Genomic DNA, 27339 nt, shown 5'->3' with positions numbered 1-27339 from the left:
GTCAGGCTTGGTTAGGGCACTGGAAAGGACAGAGCAAGCTCACTGCATATCAGCAAGCATGTGAGCTATCAAGCTGGCTTTAGGGAAGAACTGTAAGGATCTAATCTGTGCAAGATGAGGAAAATAATTTGGATCCAGTTACTATTCATCTGCTGTTCACAGCTCAACGCAAATATTAAAGTATGCACTCAAATGTGAGGAAGATGCTGGTTTGTTTGTTTGTTTTTTTACCTTAGAGGTTAATATTTCTCCTATGGTTTCTCCTCATAGAACTGACCTTACTCGCTCAGTGCCATAAGATGCCAGTTTATAGGTAATATCAAAATGTAAAACTCATGAACATGTACATTGCAGCTGGTTTTCACCTCTGACAGCCAAACCAAACACAAAATCAGTGCAGACTTGACCCATGTGTATCACTGAAGCCCTTCTACAGGGGTCATCACCAATCTAATTACAAAAACCTTCCAGTCTTCCTTTGCCTCCCTCATGGCCATATAGAGGGGGCACCAGTAGAAGCCTTCAGCTGTTACAAGCACTGCTTTGGTAGCTCCAGCTGTTTTCAATGCCCATTGATTAGAGCTTCCCTTCTGCTGAGGCCAGGCACACACCCAGGGCTCTATAACAGCCCTCAGAGAACCTGTGTGAGCCAGTGCTCAGCACAGTGAGTGTGGGAGAGACAGTGATGGAATTTTCCTGCATTGCAATATACTTTTGTAGGTATGTTCTTTCTTTTTTTATCAGGAGTAGAGGTTGGTGGGTTTTTTTGGAATATTTTCACAGGTTCTGGGTGTTTCTGGTTTTTTCAAAGCATGATACATTGGCTTCTGTTAAGGCTGTTTTATTAGCATCCCTGGACCTTTGAATCAGGTATGACAAATTCCCCATGACGCAAAACCAAGTTGCACTGGGATAGGGAATAAGATTATATTTACTACTCTAGGCTTTGTGTCTCTTTCTCCACTAGCTTTATTTCACTGACCTCTGCACAGCTGCTCTTGATGCCTTCCCCTGTAGAAAGAGAATTACTCTCTCCCTTGAGCTTTGCAATGCCTAAGAGATTCAGAAGCTAAGTGGAAATTTTCAATATCAATTACACCTTTACTGCTGAAATACAGCTGCCTGTGAATAGTCATGGGTTTTTTAATGCTAATAGGAAAAGAATCTCTTGCAGTTGTTAATTAACACTGCTCCAGATTTATCATTATTTCAACAGGATAGCCTTGGGATGGATTTAACCCTTTGCTCTTCTGGAAGCAGTTTAAATGGCTTAGTCTTATTCAAGAGCATAGGATGAATTGTTGACTGGGATGTTTCAAAGGATGGGACTGCTGGTGGAGGCTGCTGCCCTGATGCCACTGAAATCCAGTAGGATTTTGGTGTGGCTCGTCCCAAGGGTTTGGTATGGTTCATCCCTGAGGTCAGACTCTGATTATTGCAGTAATGGGCAGCAATTACCAGGCTCACAGTAAGTTGCAGAGGTCCATCATAAGAGAGTTCTGATTGCCCAGAGCGAGAATGAATTGCATTTCTTGACCCATTAGTGATCTCTAATTTTATGCGAAGTATTGCTGCTTAATTCACTTATTGAGGTTAATATTGGAAGGCTTTGCTTATGTTGAATGCTCTTCCTCTTATCATTTGCAATTAACTATGGTGCATGAGGGAGAAATGAAAGATCAATGAAGCCTCTGTTATCTTTTAGTATCCACCTTGTGAGGTGAATTTCTATTCTCTTAGAAGGCCACAGTGTTGGGTTCATTCTGAAGATGGATGTTTTTGAGACTGCTTGGCAACTTTCCATCACTTGTATGTCAGACTTGATCACTAATTTCTGCCTCTGTCAAAGGTTAATAGAGGACTGTTATGTATGTAATCATGCCTCACTGAGGAAAGGGGTCAAATAGGTTTATAGGGATGAATCTCTATTGATTGCCAGGAGTATTTAAAATAATTGGACTCAAGCAATCAGATTAGCCAGTTATAGTTATGAGATGGGTCTATATGGGGTAATGTATATGCTTGATAGAGATTGCAACTGGTCCATCTTCATTTGTCATAACATGATGATTTTTCACTCATTTCCTTATTAAAGCTGAGACTAATTAGAATAAGTTTTAGGTATCAGTACATAAAATTGACTAGAAATTCATAAAATAGTATTTCTCTCTAGAGAGTACATAGGGAAGTGGGCCTTCACTTATAAATGTGGGAATAAACAGGTGTTACTAGCATTAATGAGGTCAGCCTATGACAAAAAGAGTGCAGGTGTCTCTCAGAGATACCCACAGGACATGCCTCATTCTCCTGTCCTTGTAACTCTTTGCCAGAGGGTGAAAGAAGATGCAAAAAAACCACAAACAGAAACAAACCACAGGAATTATGAACCTAAATCAGAGGAACACAGTGCAAAAATAGCTTTGCCACTTGGAGGGTGGAGACCTGCAGTCATATCCACCAGAGGCACCTTTTAAAAACCACCCTCCCCATTAAGGATTACGCCATGTTTCTGCAGTCTTTTAGGAATGCTACAAGTGCAGACAGGAGGTAGGAAGACCCAAAGCTTAGGAGTCCTGCTAGCTAGGGGGCTGCTTTTACACTGTAGGAAGAAAACTCAAATATGTGATTCCAAAAAACTGATGTCAAAGACCGATAACACAGACAACCCAAAATGTGTTATTTTTGAAATCATGCCCCTTTTTCCTGATTCCAGGAGGACCAACTTGCCTTTTTAAACATGAGCTATTCATGACTTCAAATTTCAATATAAAACTCTGCTGTTGCTGCTGGGAGACATTCAGGATTATAGTGCTGAGGAAGCAAGCAAAACCCTCTTGCTCTGCCTTCACAAACACAGAAATTCATCTTTCTAAGGCTTTTAGGGAAGCAGTCAAGTTATTAACAAATCTGTTTCTTTTTTAATTGTCCTTAATGATTTCAAGTTCCCCCTACTTTGTAGGCTACACAGGGAAGCATTTACATTTGTACACTTCTGATAAGCTGCAGCCACTGCCATGTACTACAAAATCAATGCACACCCATGCCATAACCCAAGACATCACAAACTGGAAAATCTTCTCAGTTAGTTAAACTAAGGAAAAGATAAGGCAAACTTTGAGGCATTTGGAAAAAAAATTTTAAGCCAAATCAAAAGTCCAGTGACTTTTGTTCTGTCTTGAAAATTGGAAGAATCGTCCTACAGGGTGAGACAATAGGTCCACCTGACCCACTAACCCAATTGAAAAGGACATGAGAGAAGATGAACCAGACTTGAATACAGTGGTGTCTTCCCAGCTAGTACTGTAAGAGTTAAGACCAAAATCCAGAAGTTCTCCAGTTAAATAGCCATAATTTGATGGTAGCCGGTGCTATATAAAAAAAGCTGGGTTGCTGTCATGATTATATCAAAGATTTACTTTCATTACTGAGGGAAGTTTACTTAAAAAAAAAAAAAAAAAGAAAAGATAGGAAAGAAAAGCTCGCAAACCTGGCTGAGAGCCAGGCTCCAAGTTCATTGCTATCAAAATAAAGACACTGTGAAGCGAAGTGGACTTTTGAGTCAGGAAAGGGGAAGAACAAGCTTACTGTTGTATTATTAAATTGGCATTACCATAATCAGTCCCGCTAGTATAATTTGGAGGTGAAGAGTTCACTTTTTCCTGCCATCCCAGCACTTCTTTTCACAGTCCAGACCCACAGAGTTAATTGTAGCATGCCATCCTTTCAAATGCATGGCTCATCAAAGGCAACTGTGGCAACCACAGGCTGCCAGCACTGGGTGGGATATTCTGCGTCAGGTACTGAAAAGGTTAAGGCTGTTGACACTTTAACATTCTTAATTAGGTTCTAAAAAACTTGTAGGTCATTATGCTGGAAAGCATAGGTGGAAAGTTTCTATATCTATTATCGGGGTTATTTCAAGATTAAAAAAGTGATTTTCACAGGCAGGAACACTTTCTTAAAGTGAAAGTTTTCATGCTGCAATAACTGGGATATCTGTGAAAAGATCTCAACAATGTCCAGAATTTCTACAAGCAGAGCCCCAATTATCATCAGCCCCATGCTTGCCTATAGAAACAATTGTAAAAGCTACAATGGAATAGGGGAAATCACACTTTAAAAATTTTGATTCTCTCTCCTTTCTGTGCCTTGAAAAATGTTTTACCAACATTTGCAGACTACCTTCTTCACCTAGTCAAGTTTTAAGTGCTGTTTATACAGATGGGTGAATAAATTCGAGAGGAATGGAGGGATCTTCCCATCCTCTGGCAGATCCTCTTTATTTCTTTTCAACCCTGCTGGTCATGTGTTGCTGGGAAGAGCTGAAAATCTTCAGTGGTAATTTTTTAGTGAAAGCAGTTTTCTTGCACAAGATCTCAAGTTTTTTTGTCTGGGAAACAATTGAGGTCATATTTGCAGGGGCAATTAGGAACTGATTTTCAAATCACCCACAAGCAGGGGCTTGCCAGCCCTCATTTACATGGCTTTTTGCAGCTCTGGGTTTCAGGGTGCCTGGTTTGCCCCCATGCTTCATCACCGTCCTTGTGTTGTCTTTGGAGCTAATGAGGGAGAGTGGCTGGAGAGTTACAGGGCTCAGGTTCACCAAGTCAGCCACAGGCACCTTGCAGTGCCCTTTTCAGCCTGCAGTGCCAGTGCGTAAAGGCAGCCCTGGGGGAGAAGATGAGCTGTGCACAAACTATTTCCTGGAGGACCCTCACTGAAGAGCCTGGGATGTGACCTGGAGCTGTGCTGAAGGGGGCATCTGGCTGCCAGGCCAGGTGAGCTGAAGCTTTGCTGTAATGCTGTGGTTCTCTCTGTGTATGCAGAGATGCCTCTGGCAAGCACCTGTTGGGTTAGGTTGGCAAGGCAGTGTTTTTTGATTAAGCAAAACCCCTCTACTCCTTTCACGGAGCAGCTCATCAGGTAAGCATAGGGCTAAATGGTCATTGAACTAAGTAGGACCACGACACATGTTCCTGTGATTTGTGTTAAGAGAGTAGTGATTTAAAATCATGCCATGGCCACTTGTTTTGTTCCTTCAGGGCTGGTCAAAGGTATATTCTCCAGAAGCCAGTTTTCCTAGCAAAAGCTACTTTTGCCTAAGGACAATCTCAGCTTAAGTTACTGTGTCACACATTTGAGGGAATTTTAAGCAAAAGAGTATGGAAAGCAGGGGAAGAGGGGGCACTTCATGAATTTTTAAGAGAAGAAGGAAAAATACCTCTCTTCTTTTTCTCTCTGAAGAAAAGACGGCTTAAAAAAGGAAAAAAGTGAAATTTATTCTGCAACTTAGCCTATCAAAAGGCCTTGGTTCCTCTTAAACACCCACGGTGCTTTAATATGGGCGTGCGTTACCCCTCATCCCTAGTGCTGATGCTCGTAGCACCCATTGTAGGGCAGGGCCTCTGCCTGCCCAGTGCTGCTCAAAAGCAGAATAAAAGGATAGTCTCTGCTGCAAGGAGTTTAAATCCCACACTCTTATTCTTAATCTTTCTCGATATTTTGAGTCCTGAGACAGATTTTGTGACATGGGTGCTGTCAGCTTGCTGCTATTGAGAGGTCTGTGCAGCAGGCAGGCTTTCCTTCACAATGCTGTATTAATTGCTATTATGTTTTGCTTTCTGGTTGTGTCATGTCAGTAATCTGCTACTTACAAACGTCTGCTCCCTAGGGAGAAAATAAATCACGTGTATTTTTTGGAACCAATCCTGCTTCAATACTTAGGAAATGCGTTTGGTAATAATATTGGCTGTAATCCTCCTGAGAGAAATTAATTATAAACATGTAGCAAGGCAATCAGGAAGTTGCTCTTGCTGTGACATTGAGCAAAGAACACCAAAGCAAGCGGAAAGGTTGGATTGAATTAAAACTGAAGCGTGTCGTGTTCCCATGGGTCAGATGGGATTCAACCCTGTGTTTGCAGGGAATGGGGAGCTGGTTTGGACAAAATAAGGAATTGTAGCATGATGTTTTTATAACATGTGTGCTGGTGTGCCAGTCTGAAGGCAGAGACTGCTTCTGGCAAGGTGATGGATGCTGGTCTTAAGTTAGCATGCAGGCGTATGCCTTAGTGCCTGTGCCTGCTCATGAGGAAAAATTCTTGTGTGTAATGAGTAAGAGCAAAACGCCGTGAGGGTTAAAATTAGTTAATAATCACTAATGTGCCATTGCACTGCCTGTTGTATATGGCTGCCTCCTTGTCCTCGTCTTCCCATTCATCCCTGGAACCTCACAGATCTCCATCCATTCCTACCATCTTTTTGCCTCTTTCCTCAAGCTTTGCCCCCTCCCCCCCGCCCCGAAGTATTTGAAGGGCTGAGTTTTGTTTTGCCTCCTCTTTGGCCTTCTTCACACAGCATTTCCCAGCACTGTAATACCAATTTATTCACCAATAAGAAAACCACATTCATTTGCGTTTTGAAGCAATTTCACATGAGGGCAAAGAAAAAAAAAATCTGCTTTTATCCCTGTTTCTTTATTTTGTTTGGGTTTCTTTATTAGCAGCAGGACCTGTTCAGGTGCCTGGAATATAAGAAGTCTGTCCATATATATTGGATTAATGGGCTAAGCATGAAGGAGGTGGTTAAAAGTACAAGAGAAATGCAGTTTATCCCATGACATATATTCACCCTACTCCCAGCCACCCAAGCACAAGTTATAGATTTCAGTGTTAAACAAGCACCACTGTTTAACTTATCACAGGGACACTTTATAGCCTGAGAAAGTGAGAGATACAAGAGTAATTTTAAAGTGTAGGGGGGAAATCACAGCAGCAGCTCTGTGGTAGAGTGGTTTGTTCACCCTGGAAAACCCCTGCTGTCCAGTGGGGCAAGGCTGGGGGGATGCCAACTCGAGAAGGCTTTGGCTCTACCCCTACATAGCCATAAATATTTTCTGAGCTCACCAAATCTCTTTGAAATGGCTGTAATGTTCACCTTCAGGTAGCTACTGCAACTGACCTAAGTTGCTTTCTGCAACATATAAGCCCTCAAAAACATCCAATTCTGTTTTTCTTGGTGACCAGGTTGCTTTTATAGAGGCTGTCCAGCCATTCTTGCCCTCAGTCTTCATAGGGGTTGTCCATGTCTCCTTTCTATCTCACCTCTGGGCAATTACATCTGTTATTTTAAAATAACATTTTTGAGATCTGAAGTTTGTAAGAGAGAAAAAAACAGTTCAAAGAGAAGCAAAGAATACCAAATTCAAGATATTACCACTGTCTTTAAAGAAATGACAACATTGCCATTTTTTCGCTATACTTATGAGAGATTAAAACTAAAAGCACTGATGATGCAAAGACTTGCCTGCTTTTAGCTTTCTTAAGTAGTCACATCAACATAATTTGGACTGCTTCCATTCAGTGTATTTGTGTTGCTTTTAAATAGATCATTGTCCTTTAGAAAAACCATCCCATCTTGCATAGTTCATTCTTCCAGCTATCTGTTTAGGGTGTCCCATTTTTCCTTTGAAATATATTGTGAAATGAAAATTCAAGGCTGAAATCCTTCAAGAAATGTAATTTGCTATGGTTGAATGGCCAGCTTCTAATAAGATGACTCCTTTCATGTCTGAGGTCACTAACTTGGTAACATATGCCCTCCCTGATCTCCAGAAAGTGCCTAATGGCCGTTCTCCTCAGAGGCTGGAAAAAAAATCCAAGGTTTTCATTGAAGGCACAAGAGTATAAAATTTGACACTGGTATTGCAAGGTGCTGGTCTTCACCTTTTAAATTAGCAGAGTCCATGGATTACCATGTCTCCCACCCTGAAGGTCTGACATTGTCTGCTCTTTTCTATTTAAAAAGGCCTGGATACAAATAAATCCTCTACATGGCTGCACCCTCCTTTGCTTTAGCTCCAAGTAATAGCAGAGGGCTGAAGGCCACCGGGCAGGCTGGGCTGCTGGGCTGACAGGCATCTGGCATGCAAATGGGGAGGAAATGCTGCCAGAAGGGAGAACCAGAACATGCCAGCATACTGGTGGGTTCATTATTATTAGTTTTGTATCCCCATGAGCCTGCTTCCCATGAATACTTGATAAAGCCCGAGAAGGTCACTACAGCTTATTTACTCTCCATATGGCACTTCTGCATGTCCCTGCTCTGTGTGTGTGTGCATGGGATTTTTATCCTTTAGCCCATGGCACTCATCCAGATCCCCCTTTTTCCTTACCTGATTAATTCATGGGCAGGGGAATAAAAGGACAAGCTCTTTATTATTCATCACAGGTGAAAAGCTGCATGTACTCTGAGCAAACCTGAGAGGAAGCTTTCCTGTGTTTCGTATTTGTGTGCATATGTGTCATTATGGAAGCCAATTACCCAGGAATGGGTCTCTGAACTCTGGATGGACTCTTTACACTTCAGTGGGTTTTGCCAGTTTAGGCACATGAGTTGAGTTAGGCTGGCAACCCCCTCAAGGAGAAGTAAGCTTATTCAGCAGGGAGTAACTAGCCAGTAGAGATTAAAGAGGTTGCCTGGATGGAGTGTGTTCAGCTTGCAAAGGGAGTTTTGCAGGCATAATTGCCTCTGTGTTGGCTTTTGGCTGGAAAAACCCAGCTATGCTCAAGTTTCCTATTTCTCTGTGCAGTGCAAACCAAGCTTTACTAAAGTGTGCATGAGCCCAACAGCTCTGGGCTGCAGTCTAGGGAGGACAAAAGCTGGGGACTTGGGATGTGGCAGCTCACAGAGGTTACTGGTCTTGGTGCAAAGGGGGCAGAAAGAGCCATGCCCCTGCAGTGCCCTTGCTGCAGCTAAGGGTGTGGTGAAGCCACAAGGGTGGCTCCAGCCAAGGGTGTGAGATGGATTTGTGTTGCCAGTGTGGCTGACGGGATAGCACAGCTCCTCCTCTGATAGCACTTGTGGGTTTGACAGGCTTGAGAGAAGGGGCTTGGATTTTGCAGTCTTGCTCAGTCTTTGGCAGTGGCTTGACATCCCTTTATACGCATTAAGTAATTTCTCTTACTGATAAGAAAAAAATGTTTTGGTATTTGTAATATAAGAGAGGAAACTGAGATAGTGTGATGATTCATACCAGAAAATTATTCACTCTTCTGTCATTAAAAATTCCCTGTCTTTTGATGCAGCTGAAACTCAAACTTAATTGAAACCAGTATTTCAGTATTTCCTTGTCCTATCAGAGATGAACATTGTGAGGACCTCTGGAATACAAAGTCCTGGCATATATCAAATGTTCCTGGTTCCAGCCTTGTTCTTTGCCTCCTTTTGGTTGCTTGCACAGAGTAATGAAGGCAAAAAGTCTTTTTTGCTGTCTTGGGAGATGTGATCCGGAGTTGATCAAGTGGCTGATGCCTGCCTAGGCTGGCTGGTAAATTTGTCTATGTTAAAAATTAGGGATGGGCTTATGTACTTTAGCTTAGAGGAGAGCAGGTGAGAGCTTTCCTCTTTAAACCAGATGTAACCATATCTGCATCTCTTCTAAAAGTTTTGGCACATGGTTTCTGGAGAAACATGGTGCTTGGCACACTGCAGTGGGCATGCAAGAAATGTCACTGCAACCAATACCCACTACTGTCATGAGTAACACTGGGAGGTACAGAGATGAGAGAAACCATTTTGTGATTACAGCTGTTTTTCTCTTCCCTTTATCAGGTGTGTCAGTCAGAAGACACTGGGTATGGACTCTTAATAAACTGTGATAGTTTTAATAAATTTAAACATGCTCAGTAGATTTCCCATAAGGGAATTACTCACAAGGAATAAAGATGATTAATGTGAGAATTTAGCTGGACAAAACAGATGGTGCAGCAAAGTATTTCATGTGTTTCAAAACTGCTCTTATTTGGTGCTAATGAAGAGACTGCAGTCTCCTTGTGTGTTAACTCTCCACTGATTCTGCAGCACCTTTTTGATCCCTGTTCCATCTCTTACTCCCTCTCACCAGGAAGAGTGCTGTCCCTAGTCCATGCTAGCTACTGTAAGATAACCAGACAAATAAAACAAGTTAGGCTGTAGTTTTTCATTATTACAGTGATCCACAGGTGCTCAGAAATTGTGACTCACCTTGTCTTTGTTAACCAGGTTTTAGCACTGGGCCAAAATCCCTATCAATCTGCCTTTCTTCTAGGAGCACATTGGTAGAGGCATGTGCTGTGAGGGCTTTTTCCAGTTAATAGACTCTCACACATGTGACTTCCCTTCAGTCAGCCTTGCCTGGCAGGGGCATCACTGATGCAGGAGCAGGGATGGGGACCGGCATCTCTGTGACACACCTGTGTAAGACACTTGCAAGGGGAGGATGGGGACAGCAGCTGCTCTGTAAAATCAAGCTTCCCTGGATGCCTGAGATGGTCTTTGTCCTTTATCCCCTGTATTAAGCCCTCTCTTCCTGTGTCAATACAAGTCTTGTTATCACTTTCCAACTGATCTGGCTTGTGCCTATGCCTACTGTCTAAAAGTAGTGCAGTGGTGGCCCTTCAGGCCAGCCCCCAAATGCCCTGCCAGCTCCTGCAATTGACTCCCAGTTTGGCTCCAGGTAGCTCTGCCCAGCCCTGGCATGGAGGTTGGTGTTGCCCTGTGCACTGTGACAGGCCAAAGTAATCCCACCACTCCCTTCTCCTGCCATGGGGAATCCTAGTTATCCTCTTCCACAGCTGTCTGAATAGGAGCAAAGCTGAAAGGAAAAGGCATCACCAGCAAGATGTTTCCTGCTTCCCAAAAAAATGACACCATGGGAAGAGCTGTGTGGTGGGGCTAAAGAGACAACTCGAAGGGAGGAGTCCCCCCAGTGGATTTGGCTGGTCAAGGTGACCTTTGGGTCTCCACATCATTGACCTGACACAGTCTAGATGATAAAAACCAGCATTTATTGATTTTTGTGTATGTGGGGTGCTCAGATGTGCTTGGCATGCTCTGGTCTCTGAGCAGGGAGTAAAGAATTTTACCAGTGGTTTCAATGGGAATCAAGAGAGCAGCAAGAAGAGCCTTTGAAAAATCCTACCTTCAGTTTACTTTTTAATGCTAACAGAGAAAAGATGTACTTCCCGTGTCAGCTAGAGTTTTGTAAAAGATGAGAGATGATACCAAGATCAGATCTTGGGCTTTAAAAAGGCTTGGAGTTGTTTTCTTTCTTTCCACACAATCACTCATTGCCAGTTGTCCACACTGGAGAGCAATAAATTAATTTTTCCTCAAAGTTCATGCTTTAATACTGAACTAAATAGAAAACCAATTAAATACCAGATGACTGTGACAAGGCTAGGGGTTTTTTCTCAGAGCAATATTTGAACACTAGGAAAATTTGTTGGAGAAAAGAATTATTCAATTCCAAAGTGTCCTCGTTTCTAGTATTTAATTAAGTGATGTTCTAAATGATAGCACATCTTTACAGCATAATAGGGCGAGGGAAAAAGCTTTCTTCCACTCACTGCCATGAATATCTCTGCTAATTAGAAGAACAGTACTTTTATGCAACAAGTGTTATCTTGTTATGTAGAAACTCTTCCTTTTCTTGTGTCTTGTGAGTGGAGAAAGAAGTGTTTGCATAAACAGGCGGGAACACACAGAGAATTTATTTTGATTCACAAGGTTTTGGTCCATCCTCAACTCAACCCAAGTGCTTTTTATCTGAATATTTCATCTTAGGCACTGGGGTTTCCTAATGTGGTGATGTCCAAATGGTGTTGCTGTGTGGAAGGTTTTTTGGGGTTGTTTGCTTGCTTTTTTAAAGATTTATTGGATGGCACCAGGGAGAGATGGGGAAAGGGAATTCAGAGTCACTTGTGACGGATTGCTGGTAACAGGATCACCTCTTAGACCTAAACTTGAACCTAGAGGCAATTCAGGCAGTTGCTAGAAAACCTGACAGAGGCTCATCTACCTGCTGTTTGGTTTAATCACTCGTGCAAAACTCCCCAACATTGTCATGGAATTTTGTGTGACTTGATTACATTAATGAATAACTCTTGCCTGCAGCTGCTAGGTAGCGAGAGGACACTCAGCCTTACGTCACCATGCTCTTGATATCTTTTCCACAGATACTGCATATTACCTTTAATCAGCAAGACAATTTCCTCTAAATATCACTGGGTCAAATGACATTCCTCATGGTGTGTCCCCATGCCCAGGGAGGGCTGAGGTTGCCTGTGCAGGCAGGGAGGGAAAGGGGCATGGGGATGCTTTCCCCAGATCCCCTCCTATAGGGAGGGAAGAGTGCACAGGACTCTGAGAGCCCTCAGTAGCTGCTGGTAAAGGATGAAAGGAGAGTTTTGGCCAGGTTTAGGGGGCTGGTGAAGGTGACAGTGATGCTGCAATTCTTTTGACACACTGCACAAACATACCCATCTGAGCTTTCTGCATAGGTTTTGCAGCCAGGTCACATCTAGCCAGGTTCATTTTCTCTTGGGATTTCTGTCTAGCAGGGAAAAATGTAAACTTTTGCAGGCTATCCCCATCTCAATACTGGATTTAAAATGTCTGGCAGAGGGAGGGAAAGACAATAGTCTTGTTTCCTTGATTTTCAGGGAGGGTTGATTCTCTCAGATGTTCTCTTAGGCCATAATTCCTACCTTTTTTCCCCCAAAAATATTTGTCAAGGTCATGCAGATTATTGTCAGACTGAAGTCTAAATGAATAGTAATAATAAAAGGGATTATGTAGACAATAATCACTCTTCACTCATAGTTTACAAAAACTTTCTGCTCCATGGTATAAGATAATTTTTGATTTATTTTTTTAAGTGCTAAGCAGATGCTCCACTGTAATGAAAGGAAACAGAAGTGGAAAACACAGAGGCTCATACTTAAACAAATGAACAGATGCAAGGAGTGAAAAACAACAAGGTAAACAAATGAGTGCTTTGAGTAAGCAACCTAAAACAAATAGGAAAAAACCCACAAACAATCAGCCTGCACCAGTCTGGAGCTAGTATTAATCACCACCCCAAAATTTTAATTTTCAAAGTTTTTTGTTTTTTTTTTTTTTTTTTTTTTTTTTTGTTGTTGTTTTGGTTTTTTTTTAAGTAGAAGTTGAAAATGAACTTTTCTAGCAAATCTGCAGTATACCTTTGTGTGGAAATCCCTGCCACTGCCCCAGTGCTGGTGCTCATCTTAGAGTCCAGATAAGGCTGCTTTAATGCTCACTGCTGCCTTCTCACTCCCCTGAAGCAAACTCAGAGCTGGGGAAGGCAAGAGACATGCTCAAGGTGTAACTCGGATTCTGCAGGAGAGTCAGAATAGGGACTCAGCATCTTTTGGGTGCTCTGATGGCTCCTCCAAAACTGCAGCTTGGTTGCTGAGCTCCTGGACATGGAAACTCACCTTCCATCCTAGGAGACAAACAAAATATACTTGTTATAGACCATAGTAAATAGCTAGCATAGCTGTACAGTTTTCCTGGTTTCTATCACATATAGGGACTTTTGGTATGCTCTACACAGATGCTGGCACTGGTATCAGTGCTTCTGTCAGGGTGGGCAGAGGAGCAGGAGACAGAAGTGCCACTTCAAACTGGACAGGAGAGTTTAGATGAAATCTGTTTCTTGCTAGATGTCAAAAGCCCTTCTCAGTCCAAAACACCAAGCTTGGGAGTTTTCTGTTTCCAGGAATTGACAATGGAAATTTGGATGTGGCAGCTTTTTTCTCTACTCCCTACATCAGATGACAAAAATTGCTTTTTCTATATCTCCAGCCTTTGCTTGGCCTTTCCTTTTTTCTTTGCTTAAATGTGCATCTGCACAGAAAGAAGCTAGACCCAAGGCTCTTTTGGATCTGTTTTTCTGCAAAGCTGCTCTCCTGGCTAACAGACTCTGCTCTGTTCTCCTCTGTTAAAGGGCTTTGCATAACACACAGACAGCATTTAGGGAAAACAAGCCCCAAACACAGCTGCTGGTGCATCTGAAAAGGGGATCGATGTTGAGCATCATGCTACCAACTCCACTGTTTTCTTCCTCACTGCTGGGGGAAGTTGCTTCTGCCTGGAATCTTTCTGTGCAAAACTGGGGGCCAGCCCAGGCTGGACAGACTGAGCCTGGCAGTGGTGTGACCTTGTCCTCTGCCTTGGTGGTAGCTGTGGTAATGGCAAGCAGCGACAAAGGGAATGGTGAGCTCCAGTCCACACCGTGGCAGGAGACCAGCCGTTGCTTAACTCAGGGATGCACAGCTTTTTCTGCTAGAAAATCCTTCAGTATGGAGCACATGTTGTAAGTAGCTGATGAATTTCACTCCCTGACATTTCTGCGATAAGGAAAAGACGGGCAGCACCTAATTTCTGAAAAATATTTGGACATTTTTGCAAGTGCTTACGTAATTTTAACCCAGTGTCTCATTACCTGCTTTTGAACAAGGTTATTATTCATTCTTTATAAGATCTCCTCCTCTCTCCCTGTCATCATTTATCTTTCTTAATTAACAAATGACATCAATTAAAATGTCAAATACACTCTGCACAGAACATGCTAAAGCCACACTCCATTGTATGTCGAAATGAACATCTCCCTGTGGCTTGGCAGGGACAAGGATAGAAAATCTTGTCTGAAATGCAATTGCTTGTGAGCCCTGCCTGTAAGGAAGGATGGCACTTGCCTTGCACAGAGGAGGAGACCTGACAGCTGCAAACCTTTCTTCTGAAAATCTACTCGTTAATTTAGGTGGTTGGCTACTTGGGGTGGGAAAAAGCTTATTGCTTGACACTTATCTTAAATCAGCCTACTGGCCCCCGGGCTAGTCAGTGCTGAATATCTGGGCTCCCGGGAGAGTCATCAGGAGCTGAGAAGGAGAGAAAAGCATTACCAGAGCGTGATGCAAATCCCAGGTTTACATACCTATTTTAGGATAGGATGAATCACCCTCTCCTGTGGTGAGGCAGGTAGCTCTGAGGGAAATGAAGCCTCCCTGAGCTCTGAATCTCTCCTGAGCACAGCCTACCCCAGTGACTGCTGAGTCTAGGTAGTTAATTTTTTGACAGCTGAAATTAGCTGAGCTGTTCCGCAGTGTTTAGTGTGGCATGAGGGCAGGCTGACTCTTCATCAGGGGATTTATCAGAATGCTTAATCAAAATGTATTATAGTAAAGGGTGTTTAGAGGGCATGACCATCATTTTCTAGGAACAAATACTACTTACCCACTAGGGCCTAATGGTAAAAGCCCTTCACTCTGAGCACTCTGCTTATTTCAGGTCCATTGTATGAGGCAAACTCTAATTCCTGCTCATGCAGATGTAGCAGAAATGCAATTTGTGCAGCCCAGAGCAAGCAGGTAATGTTCTTCCCTCGAGCATTAGTTCATGATGTGACTCTAAGAGAGACCCTTACTCCCACTTACCTGTGCCCCTGGTCTCCCTGGCAGTCTGCAGAAAAGCATTACTAGTTTGGCAGGGATCTGTTGGCTGCCCATTAAGTCTTTGAATCACAGTTTTTACCTCAGAGCTGAGGTCAGGGACCCAAACCCTGTTGCACTAGAGTCTATACAAATGCACAGTAAAAAAGGAGTTTGGAGAGGATTTTTGAAATAACAGTACTGTGCACAACTGGTAAAATATTGATGCTTGTTCAAATATACACATACGTAACCCAATGCAGGCTTCCAGCTGCCAGTCACAGCAACACCTTCCCCTTTTGGTAAGACTTTTGTGTTTTCTCTGCCTCCTACAGTTGTACCGTGGTGCCAGCACTCAGAAATCCTGCAGTAAGACTTCTGTCTTCCTACAGTAGGTCCCAAAGCATAGTGCAGTTTTCCATGTCCTGGGCAGTACAATAAGACCAGAAGGAAACACTTCCCTGTTAAAACACAAGCTGGTAGATTAAATAGCTCTTGATTCTCTCAGCCAAAGGGCAGGCAGAACTGCAGGGCAGCATTCAGGCTTTATTACTGACTTATCAGAGGAAATCTAAAGCTCAATAATTACATTTTTTTAAAAACCATAAGTGCAATTCATGGGATGTGCATGCACCTCAAGGGACTCCTGTGGCAGTAAGCCAAGGTCAGAGAGGCATTCTCGGGAGAAATGCCAATGTTTTATCTCGATTCAAATTTGGTAATGTGTGTGCCTGGTGGGCTGCTGCTACTGCCTTTCTCTCCCTTGGTCTGCATCTCTTGATCAGTGAAGTTTGACTCAGGTGAAGCACAAATAATACAAGTCAATTCACACATAGGAAAAATAAAGCAGTGTTTATGTTTGCTGGCAGAAAATAGTTCCGATGGACAACTCCCTCATCTGTTTATTTCTTAAGCTATGCACACACTCAACCCGTTTCCAGTAGGTGAAAGCCTAGGATTTAGGAAATCTCCTTGGTTTGTTTGGTTAATTTGTTCTTTGTTCAAGAAGGCATCTCCACTCAGCAAAATGCCCAAGTTTATACTTAAATTCAAGCAAATGCAGAAATCCTGCTGAATAGAAAAAGATTTGTTAGGTGTGTAATGGTTACTTTGTGCTTAAATATTTAGCTAACTAGAGTGGTATTAAACAGATGCTTGTTGTGCACTTTTCTTGAATGGAAATCTGAGAGGGTAATGCAATAGGAAAACCCAAATCCCAAATCTAGGTTGATAAGCTGTCTGGAGCACTGGGTGGGTGCAGCTGTCTGTCTGTGGATGGCTTCCGGTCTGTATTAGGGAAGAACTGATATGCCGCAGATGACGATTTGCCAATTGGAGTGACTCAAAGCCTTTTTTTTCTGCAGGATGTGAAAAACACATTGGAAACAACAGCACGGGGTAAAAAAACCTTCAAAGATTTACACATGTAGTTGTGGGCTCTAAAGTCACTGCTGCCAGTGAGAAAAGAGGTTTTAGAGCTTCAACATCTGCTCGGTCCTCGTTAGTAGTTATGCTGAAAATTATTAGGAAAAGTGAATAGAAAATCCCCCCAGGTTGCTGTTTAAATACATGGTGTTTTTACATCTTGAGTGCTGCATGAAATTTGTTTGTCTAGCTCAAAAATGATCTAGCAGATCTGGGCAACTTCTAAAGCAATGCAAGAAGGATTATCAGTAGTATGGAACAGTTTCCTCTAAGAGGTGATTAAATGGTCCAAGGCTGCTTGATGTGGGGGAAAAAAAAGTGTCTGGGGGGAAGACACATGGGAAAATTATAGAAGTAGTTTGGTGGCAAGGGGGAAGTCGGTTGGTCTTATAACTCAGAAGTCCAGAACATTAAATGAGATTATAGAGTAGCAGACTTGGTACAAACAAAAGAAACCTTTGAATTTTTTTCTGACAGTGGTAAATTATGTTGCCAAAGTCACTGCCAAAATGGAGTCAGATCTTGAACTGTTTTTCAAGCTGGGGAGCAAAAACTGAAGTTTTCAGAGGAGAGGATCTTCTAACAGAAAAGGACACAAAAATGTCCTGAATCACCTAGGAAAGTTTTCACCTTTTTCCGGTTAGCAAATTAAGCCTTTGCTGCCACAGAAAAGGGAGTCTTGTGATCTTACCCAAGGATTTAGGAATCCCCCTGTTAAAACTAGTTACATTTTCCTAACCTACTCTTCTGATTGGAAATCTGTTATTCACCGACATGAACAATCTTCTGAATTGCCAGTCTTAATTTATTCATGACTTAGGTGAATGTATTTGCTCTTGTACCAGCCTTAACCCTCAGCATGAGAGGCTTTTCTTTCTCCCCTGGTGTTTATTGCCTTCATATATTTTGTAAAATTACAGAAAAACAGCATTGCAGGGAAACATTTATGGTTAAATAGTCCTTACCCTCATTTCAAAGCTAATCCAGTATTCCTGATAAAATTCCTGATTGATATTTGTGTAACCCATTCATGAAGACATTGAGCAGAGAAAACATCCACACTGTGCTTGGCAGATGCAAGCTGGTGTTTTGCTTCTCCACCTTTGCATTCAGGAACAGAGAGTGTACTGCTTCATTTTTCACTTCAAAGGGGAGAATTAAAAGAGAATGTTGAAGAATGAAAAAGCTTACTCTCTAGCCATCTAGGCAAACCAGACAGGAATAAATACATAAAAGGAACAGTCAAAAGGGTCAAATTCTTGGATTACAGTATAAATGCGTTAAGTGGAAGCTCAGAGCAACGGTGTGTTACCCATGAGAAAAAAAAATTAAACGGATTACAGTCAAACAGTGCAGTAAAAAAACCCACTAAGGAAAGCTAGAAATGATGTTTCAACACTCATGTCCACACACAAAAAGACATGCCCAAATTCTGGAAAGTTAAATGCTAAACTCTAAGAAGAAGAGCCATGACGGGGTGGGGGAGAGGGGGGTGGGTGTGGAGCTGAGCCTGCTAAATGCACTTTCCACCTCCTACATACATCAGAAAAAGGGATGTTGTTGTCAGTACTGTAGGGATAATAAATGATTGAGGCACAGTCAGGGGCACCCAGAGAGGATCAGACTATGTAATAAAAAGGCATTAAAAAAGTTAATTTTGAGTAAAGTGAGGGAGCTTTCTCATATAGCAACATCTCTTTCTGGGGTGCTTTTCTGACAATCTAACTCTAATTAAATTACTGATGGAAAAGGTTTCCAAGTAAATTAGCAGGAAGAAGAGTAACCAATTGCAAAAGCTAACTAATATTCACACAAGAGGTGTCAAGGAATGTAAGTATGAAAGTGTTGACCTACCAGCTCTGTTCTTTTCATGCACTCTTTAAATAGCTCTTGGTACCACAGGGATGGTAAGTGGTAAATATAACAAATATTTTTGAAGTAAATCTTGGAGCATCTGATGTAAACTTTAATTAAGAATGAGTAGGCATTTGGATAAATTGATCCAGTAAGGAAAAAAAAACAACTATGCAGTTTTTATAAAAAGAAGACATTACCATACAAATCTATTGAAACTGTCTGCAATGTGTGTATTAATAACAAGAATCCAATCAATACAAAGTACCAGATTTTTAAAATCTTTTGACAGAGATTCTCTGACCAGTCTTTTAAAGCTATCAGGGGATGAGAGGAAAGATTAGTTAATTTGCTTATCTTGTTCCTATATATTAATTGTTTGTAATTCATTTATTCCAAATAGTTTTTTTCTCTCTTAAAAGATAAGTAATGACATGAAGACGTAATGGCAATCTATACAATGCTCCTAGGACCTGGTATGTTCTGCATAGTCACAGGTGATTGCAAAAGGAGTGATTGCAAAAGGAGCAATAAAATTTTCTGGTATTTTCACGCTAGTCCAGAAATACAAATCTAAACTTGCCATTGAACTGTTGAAGACATTAAATGACTGGTTGATAAAACAGCAGACAGAATCCAGTGTCAATAAATGCAAAGTAATACAATGGAGAATGGTGCTAAGTATGTGTACATAATAAGGGGCTTAGGTGAAATATTTTCCAGGAAAAAGAGGTTGAAATTATAGTGAGTTCAATGAAAACAACAGCCAAAACTTTTTTTCACCTCCCCTCTCCCATTGAAAGAAATGTTACAATATTTTTATAAGAAGACTGTAGATCCTGCTAGGTCCCAAGCTCCTTCCTCCAATATCCTCCCTGTTCTAAGACTGCAGACCCGTGGTATTGGAGTGCCTTTATGTCTACATAAAGGGCACTACACAGACAAGTCTGCATTTCCCTAATTCAAAATGCTGAGCTCTTCAGTTTAATTGACTTCCACATCTATTTTCCCTAGTTTATCAAAATTTACCAGTCCAGATCTGGACACAGAAAACTGTAGATGTCAAAGTGAGACACTCCATCTGGGCAGTGGAAGTAATTAACTGCAGGGAGAGATTGCCCAAAGGTGACAGCAAACCATCCTTCACATCAGCTTTTTTGAGTGAGATTGAACTCCTCGTCTCTGAGGTCAGTGCTGGTTCAGAAACAGGACTTTGGGCTTGACACTGGCTGAACTCCCGTGCTCCACAGTCCCCACCTCAGCTCTTTCAATACCTCTTTTCTCACCATCTTCTCTACTGTACATGCACTTCTCCCCCAACAAAACACTGCTCGAACCGTATTACATTTACTAATTAGGATAGCAGTTACTAATTAAGTTTAAATTCCAATGTACCAATCAAATTTTATTTCCTAATTGTGCTACATTATCACTAATTAGAATAGCAGTTTTTACTTAATGGATTATATTTAAATTAAGATGTCTCCATCCAATGTTTTTTCCTACTTACATTTTAACTAATTGGTACTGCAATTATTTAGTTACATTGAAATTGAAAATATATCAGGCTGGTAGGGAATCATATGATAGTTTGCTTATGCCTGTATGATACTAGTAGGAATGATTAAGATATAGTCCAGTTAATTAGTTCTGGAATCAAAATAATTTCCAAAGTGTTTGAATAAGAAGTGAATGTATGCTAGTCCCTTGCCACAGCATTAAGGAGGAGCTTATTATGGGCTCAGTAAAAATCTAACGTGGGTATGGATTCTGAGCTGAGAATCAGCTCAAATTCTAACTGCAAATGTTTGGGCTCAGCTTTAGGAGGGTATTTAAGCATACACCTATATTTAGGCATGTCCTTACTGGTCTTCTCACCAGTCCCACCAATCAAAATCTTTTGATTCCTACTTGTCAACACTTTACTGATTCTGAGATGCTGTGATTTAGGGTTGGAAAGGGCTACTGGAAGTCATCTGGTCCAACCTCTCTGCTCAAGCAGGTTTCCCTAGAGCACTGTGCTCTGGATTGTGCCCAGATTGTTCTTGAATATCTCCAGTGGGAGAGGCTCAAGAACCTCTCTGGGCAGCCTGCCCCAGTGCTCTGTAACCTGCTCTTGTTCAGGTGAAACTTGCTGTGCTCATTGCCTCTTGTCTTATTGCTTGGCAGCACTGAGAAGAGTCTGGTTTCATCCTTTTGATATGGTCCCTTCAGTTAATCACATTCATTGATAAGGTCCCTCTCAGTCCTCTCTGATCCAGGCTAAACTGGCTCAGCTGTGTCAGTTTTTTCTCCTAAGAGAGGTTTTCCGGTCCCCTCATCATCCTTGTCACTGTCGTCTGGAGTCACTCCAGGAGCTCCATGTCTCTCTAGCTGTGAGGAGCCCAGAAATGGACACAGCATTCCAGATGCACCTCACCAGGGATGAGCACAGTGCCAGGATCACCGCCCTCAACCTGCTGGCAATGCTCTTCCTAATTCACCTCAGGATACCATCAGCCTTCTTGGCCACCAGGGCACCACTGGCTCATGGATGGCTTGTTGTCTGCCAGGACCCCTAGGTCCTTTTATACAGACTTGCTTTCCAGCAGGTCAGCCCCCAGCCTGTGGTGGTGCCTGGGGTTGTTCTTTGCCAGGAGAGGACCCTGCACTTACCTTTGCTGAATTTCAGACTGTTCCTCTCTGCCCATCTCTCCATCCTGTTGAGATCCTGCTGAAGGGCTGCACGTTTCTCTGGAGAATTGGCCGCTCCTCCCAGCTTTGTGTCATCAGTGAGCTTGCTGAGGGGTCCTCTGCCCCTTCATCCAAGTCATGGCTGAACAAGTTAAACAAAACTGGGCCCAGGAATGACCCCTGTGGGACACCACTAGTGACAGGCCTCCAAGTGGACTCTGCCACTGATCACAACCCTGAGTACGCCATTCAGGCAGTTCTCAATCTACCAGTGTTTTTGTGGTGGCTAAGAGAAAAAGGGCTTTGAAGTGTTAATGACCACGCTGTACCATATTCTGTAACACCATCCAAATAGATGTTGGTAATGCTGCACAAACACAAGACCTGTGCCAAGTGCTGACAATTAACAAGTAAACAGCAGCCTTGAATCACAGATACACATCACAATCCAGGACAGAGGCTTATTACCTACCTAGCTAGAGCATGGAGAGGGAATCATCACTGGCTAAAGGAGTTGTGATTCTTGCTGTCTCCTGATTGTTACCTTAAAGCAACATGTGGGGGACTGCATTTGAGATTGCAGCAAATGCCATGACCTGGGTGTTTTAGGGCCACAGCCCTTCAGAGGAGTGCAGCGTGCAAGCTGCAGGCCACGCTTGTCCTTCCCGAGTGCCAGCTGACCCTCGCTGCTAGCAACACCTGAGCTCAACATGAGTAAGGGACTCTTTTCTTGTGAGCACTGCACTTGGGGTTGAAGGGCTACAGCCTTGGAAAATCCCTGTGTATTTTCCTTTTAGTGCCATTGTGAACCTAAAGATGAATGGGATAGCATTCTTATGGAAACTCTGCCTTTTGTTTTTTGTTATCCAACATGTAAATCTTGACTGCTTGAAAGCAGCCAGGCAGTTTTGTAACAGCATCACAACAGAAGAAAATATCTGGGAAAAGAAGTCTAGAATGACTTACTACCAATTTCAGAATTGCAATAATATCAAGAGAAGGTGATGATGGGCATAATGACTTGACTGACCTATAACAGGTTAACAACCTTCCTTGTAATAGGTGATGTTAAAAAGAAACCAGCTAGATAAAATAAATAAATAAGTACATCACGTAAAATGAGGGTTAAATTAGAAGGAGAGATTACAGGTGCTTCATGGGTAGAAGTCCCATTAAAAATGTCATTAAATTCAAAGTTTTGCATTCCTGAAGTTTTAAAAATATTTCAGCAAAATCAGCACACCTCACTTCCCTACCCTAAGAGAGGGTAAATTTCAAAAAAGGCTCATGTTCAGCAATACCTTCCTCTTCCTCCCAACCTGTGCTTCCTGGGCTTTACAGAAGCAGACTGGAACTCCAAAGAAATCCATTAAGAGAAATCCAGTCCTTTCAAAAAACTGGCACCATGTAAGGATAAATGCAGAAGAAAAGATGCCAGAAAGTCAGATTTTCCTCATATGAAAAGAGATGGAGTTCTGAAAGTCCTGTAACAGCCAATGTCATCAAAAGCTCCTGGTGCATTGAAAAAGAACAGAAAATGTCAATGGAAAACTACTTAATAGAGGCAGAAGGATCAGTTTGAGAGGTAGGAGATGATAAGCTAAGCTAGCAATGTATGTTTGAGAGACTGATTGTGTCCTTCATTGTAATGCAGCTATAGACATGAAGGCAGATGCTGTATGATTATTCTTTAACAGTGAATTATGACGGGATTTTATCCATTTTATTTCTAATTTACTCTGACTTTGTAAAACCGTGGTACTCCAAGCTCTGCTCCAGCATACTAAGGACTCCTGTCTGTACAACGTGAACAAATGATGAAAGACCTGGGCTGTATTTTTCCATCTGTGTAACTTATTTTAAGGCAGAATGTGGAGTCTTTTTTCCCAACAAACTTGGATGGCTTTTAAAGTGTAGCTGCTTTTGACTGAAATGGGGAACCCAGCTGAGAGTCATGGCCAGGCAAATTTGTCAGAGCTGGGTCAGCTCCAAATGGAAGCAACAAATCTGCTACTGGGTGAATGTCCAAGGGATGCATGCAAGCATTTGTGGGCTACTCATACTTAATATTGTATACACTCTACCCTCAAAATATCTGTGATTCATCCTCTGCCTTAATAAGTAACAGAAACATGGAGACACTTTGGGTTAGATACACAACTGGTTAAATTGCATGGAGACATCCTGATTTACTGCAGTGGCACCTGTGCTGTACCAAAGAAATTGTTTCATGGTCTGCAATACAATAACCTCCTTTGATGCTTACAGGAGGTGCCCTCAGCCAAACTATAGAGGGACCAGTAGGAACATTTCTGATTGAATTAGTTGCTGTGAGAATATTATGTATGCCACATCATAACTTTTTTGAGCTATGTATTCTTTTTAGTGATGTTTCCACATATTTGTTTTCTTAAACTCATGGGGTTTAGCACACCAGCTTTGGATGAAAAAAAAAGAAGCAGGTTCATACCCTTGCCCTCTGGGTTGCAGTCATCCAAAGAGAAAAATTGCCCTGATTCAGACTAAAGAATAGAAAGAAGACTTAGATGAATGCTGTAGCTATAAGGCTGCATGCAAGAAGAGCTTAAATTTTATTTAGTGTGAAGGTGAGGGAACACAAAACTATGGGATTCCATTTTTACAGAAGTTACCTAATGGGTAATGTGGTCATGCTCCACACTATGGCTCAAGACCTTCAGACCTACCATGAAATGTGTACAAACTTCCTGTCTGATCAGGTTTATATTCAAAGCATTATCTAAATCTAGTGTACAATAGTGCTCATGCTTTCTTATATAACAGCATGGAAGGTACAACTGAGCATAAATGGTATGAAATCAGTAGGGAAGCATTACTGTTAGAGGCTCTGATTGCAAAATCTGAACTTCAGTGTACTATTTTTGTCCTCAGTAATTTAAAAGGTTTAAAAAATTATACAAAGCACCGTGTGTGTGTGTGTAACTATGATAACTATGACAAACTAGTTAGCAAAACTGAGGAGCTGGTGTTTAAGTTGGACAGACTGAGTTTACACCAAATTTTATTTAACTATAATTCTGGTGGAAAAATATCTTCTGATCCTTCTGTGAAATTCTTCAGCACAGCCCTCACCCCACACAGATGGGAATTCATTTACTAAAAGGACAGTTGGCAGCAAAGACCATCCTGAGCTTTGTGGGCCATGTCTCTTCAGGAGACATTTTATGGCAAACACTCCCTCTGTGCTGAGGCATTTAAACAGTCTTCCCAGCAATGTTAAAAATGTAAGGTGTGCATGATTATGAAATATAACTATACAATGACTTTCATATTTAAAAAGCAGCAGAATGTTTTCCAGCTGTGGCCAGTAAAGCGTCAAGGTATGATATTACTCTCAGCATTCATTTCTGAAGGCAAAACTATTCCTGCTTCCCTCACTCCCTCTCTGAAGTACTCTCCTCCACACCTGATGGTCTCTGTTGTTTGAGGCAAGTCTTCATTATTCATTAGCTTCTGAAACTGTCTGAGAAATCCAGACCCAGAAAGCAGTCCAGCACTAGTGAAATTTCTCCCATTTCTTTCATAGGGACAACATATTCATAGGTATAATCCAGATAAAAATCTCCAGCAATCCAGATAAAAACCTCCAGGGCAGTTTTGCTGACGATAAGAGAAATATTCCTCATAGGAATGTAGCAAATACCTGCCAACTTTCTGGCTGAGCAGAAGGTCATAAAGCAAGTATAACTCAGAAAAGCAGAGGCATATATAAACACCAAAATGAGAGGTGAGAATTAAAAGCAGCTTTTTGTACATATGGGAGTGGAAAACAGCTGAATAAAACAAACTCAACATTAATGCCAGCATGATTTTCTACCTAACAAAATGCAAAGCCATATGTGTGGAGCAAAAGAAAATGGCCACACTGATTTCCAGAGCTGGAAGAAAAGCCAGAAGGAAAAGGAAAGGAAGGTGAATTGGGAGCAGCAACGACTGGACACTGCCAGGATCTCTGAGACCATAAAGAATGTGAGAAGATGTGGGACAAGAGCAAGGGTGCATTATGATGTGTTTGCCTTCAGTGAATACTCCAAGTAACAGCAACACAGTTCTGTGGATTGAAATACCACCAGTGACACAGCCTAGTCACAGATGGGTCAATACTTTTGCTGTCATGGATAACAGATGTTCTGTCCAAAGGGGCCAGGAGCCATCTGCTTATGTCCTGATCTACAAAGCTCCACAACTTGACAGAACAAAGAGCCTGGGAGCCTAAAATCTTGCCTCTCTTGTCCTTTAAAAGTCTGACAAAACTTCCCTTGGCAAGAGCGATTTCTCCGGGCTGCTCAATCCACTACTTGATTGTAGCTGCATTTCTGTAGATAAGTCTTTATTCTTGCTTTCTGCTGCTGAAGGCTTGTTCTTCCTCATACCTGGTTTATCTGTGTTATTTTTGACTCAGTTATATTGTGTTCTCCGTGGTTTCCCTTTACCAAGAGTGCCTTTACCAAGTTTGCCTTTCTCCTTGCTTGATGATTTTGATGATCCCTGACCATTCCTGACCACTGGATACCCTCAGGCCATCCTTATTGCTCAGACTTCTGGTCTTAGCTGCACCTTGGTCAAGTTATTGGATTTTCTTCTGGGTTAGAAGGTCCTCGCTCAGCTGCAATCTCTCCATCTACCCTAGTGATCCTTATCACAATAACTCCAGAAGCTATATCAACTTAAATGGGTCAAAAGAAGAGAGTAGAGAAATGAGAGGCACCCGCAGTAGTTGGAAATTAGATGAAAGGCCCCCAAGATGCAGGAAGATGCATCCCATCTTCTTTCTAGCTGTCAGTTCTGGCAAGTAGTTTGTGTAACTAAGTCTCAGCAGCCAAAAATGAGCTTCTTTTTTTTTTTTTGTGTGTGTGTCATCCAGTGCTTGTTAATGTAATATGTGTGCTTTGAGTGTTATGATTATTTATTATTAAACTAAGAGAAACATTCCTGAAAGTCTGACAGACTCTCACAATAGCTTGCACTCTTGCACATGCCTTTCCCTTATGTACAGTTTGGCACCTTTGAGTGCATTGTTGTTGTCTGTGCTTACTTTAAACTGAGATGCTTAAGGAAATGCAGTAACAGTCACAGGGGAAAAGGGAAGCCATTTATTTATAGCATCGAGCAGTTCAGCTTTCAGGATGGTTATGAGCATGCTTAGTGGCAAGCAGTGCCCTAATTCTCCGAGTGCTTAAGGACGTCCTGCACTTGACACGTTAGGCAAGGACTGCTCTTGGCCCAGTCTCCCCCACACCACCAGGGTTGTCTTTGAAAGGACATTTGTGCTCAGAACAGATGTGTGAGCTACGAGTCTGCGAGTCTGGGCTCAGATATCACTGGACGTACCTAGAGATTATCCAAGACCCATCTGGGTGCCTCAGCACAGCTGGCAACTCAATGTGATGTCAGGATGGCAAGCCTGTGAGGAAGAGAGCACCTTCTCCTCCATCTGGATAGACAAGATGGTCTGCAGAGTGCAGAAGGTGTCTGTTGTGGGGACGTTTGCAGGAACGAGACTTGTCTGAGATGGTACAGGGCTACATCATGCTACCAAAAAGCAGAATGTTACAGGTAATTTTTGAGCTTTAAAAAGAGGATATTTGTCTTGTGAGAGAATCTATGAAGACTTTGTAGCAAGTGCTCATTAATTCTGTTGAGTTAGTTAGGTTCTAGCCATCAGGGATTTTTCCTATTTTTTCTGTCTTATTTCCCCTTCCAGCACAAATTTGTCTTTCTTTTTTTTTAATGAAAAATGTTTTTCTAGCATGCTCCACACATGTACACTGAAGAGGAATTAGTGTTCAACTGATCCTATTAGCACTATGAAGAAATGCTGATCCTGACAGACACTTTGATGTGCTAAACTAAATCCCAGCGGGCACAGGTACCAAGAGGAGCCCTGCAAAAACACGACAAACAGGTCATCATAATTGGCCAGATTTTTTTTTTTTTATTATTATAATACATCAATATTTTATTAGCAATAAGTATTTCCTCTGATCTCACTCTTGCTTTATAAGAGTGAAAACAAATGTAGGTTGGGATCTGTCAAAGTTCACTGGGCTAGTCTCAATCTCTTTTTGAACTTAAGG

At 41.9% G+C, this 27339-nt stretch overlaps 1 long non-coding RNA gene across 1 annotated transcript; it reads left to right on the top strand.

The window, feature by feature from the left end:
- The first annotated feature begins 608 nt into the window (after positions 1 to 608).
- Positions 609 to 26193, top strand: LOC137472500 (uncharacterized). The gene is made up of 2 exons (XR_010998226.1): positions 609 to 716; positions 24789 to 26193. It is a non-coding gene; the product is annotated as an uncharacterized lncRNA (long non-coding RNA).
- Positions 26194 to 27339: the final 1146 nt, after the last annotated feature.

This window comes from Anomalospiza imberbis, chromosome 4 (assembly GCF_031753505.1).
Source record: "Anomalospiza imberbis isolate Cuckoo-Finch-1a 21T00152 chromosome 4, ASM3175350v1, whole genome shotgun sequence".
Taxonomy (NCBI): Eukaryota; Metazoa; Chordata; class Aves; order Passeriformes; family Viduidae; genus Anomalospiza; species Anomalospiza imberbis.
This window is presented reverse-complemented; position numbering and strand designations above follow the sequence as displayed.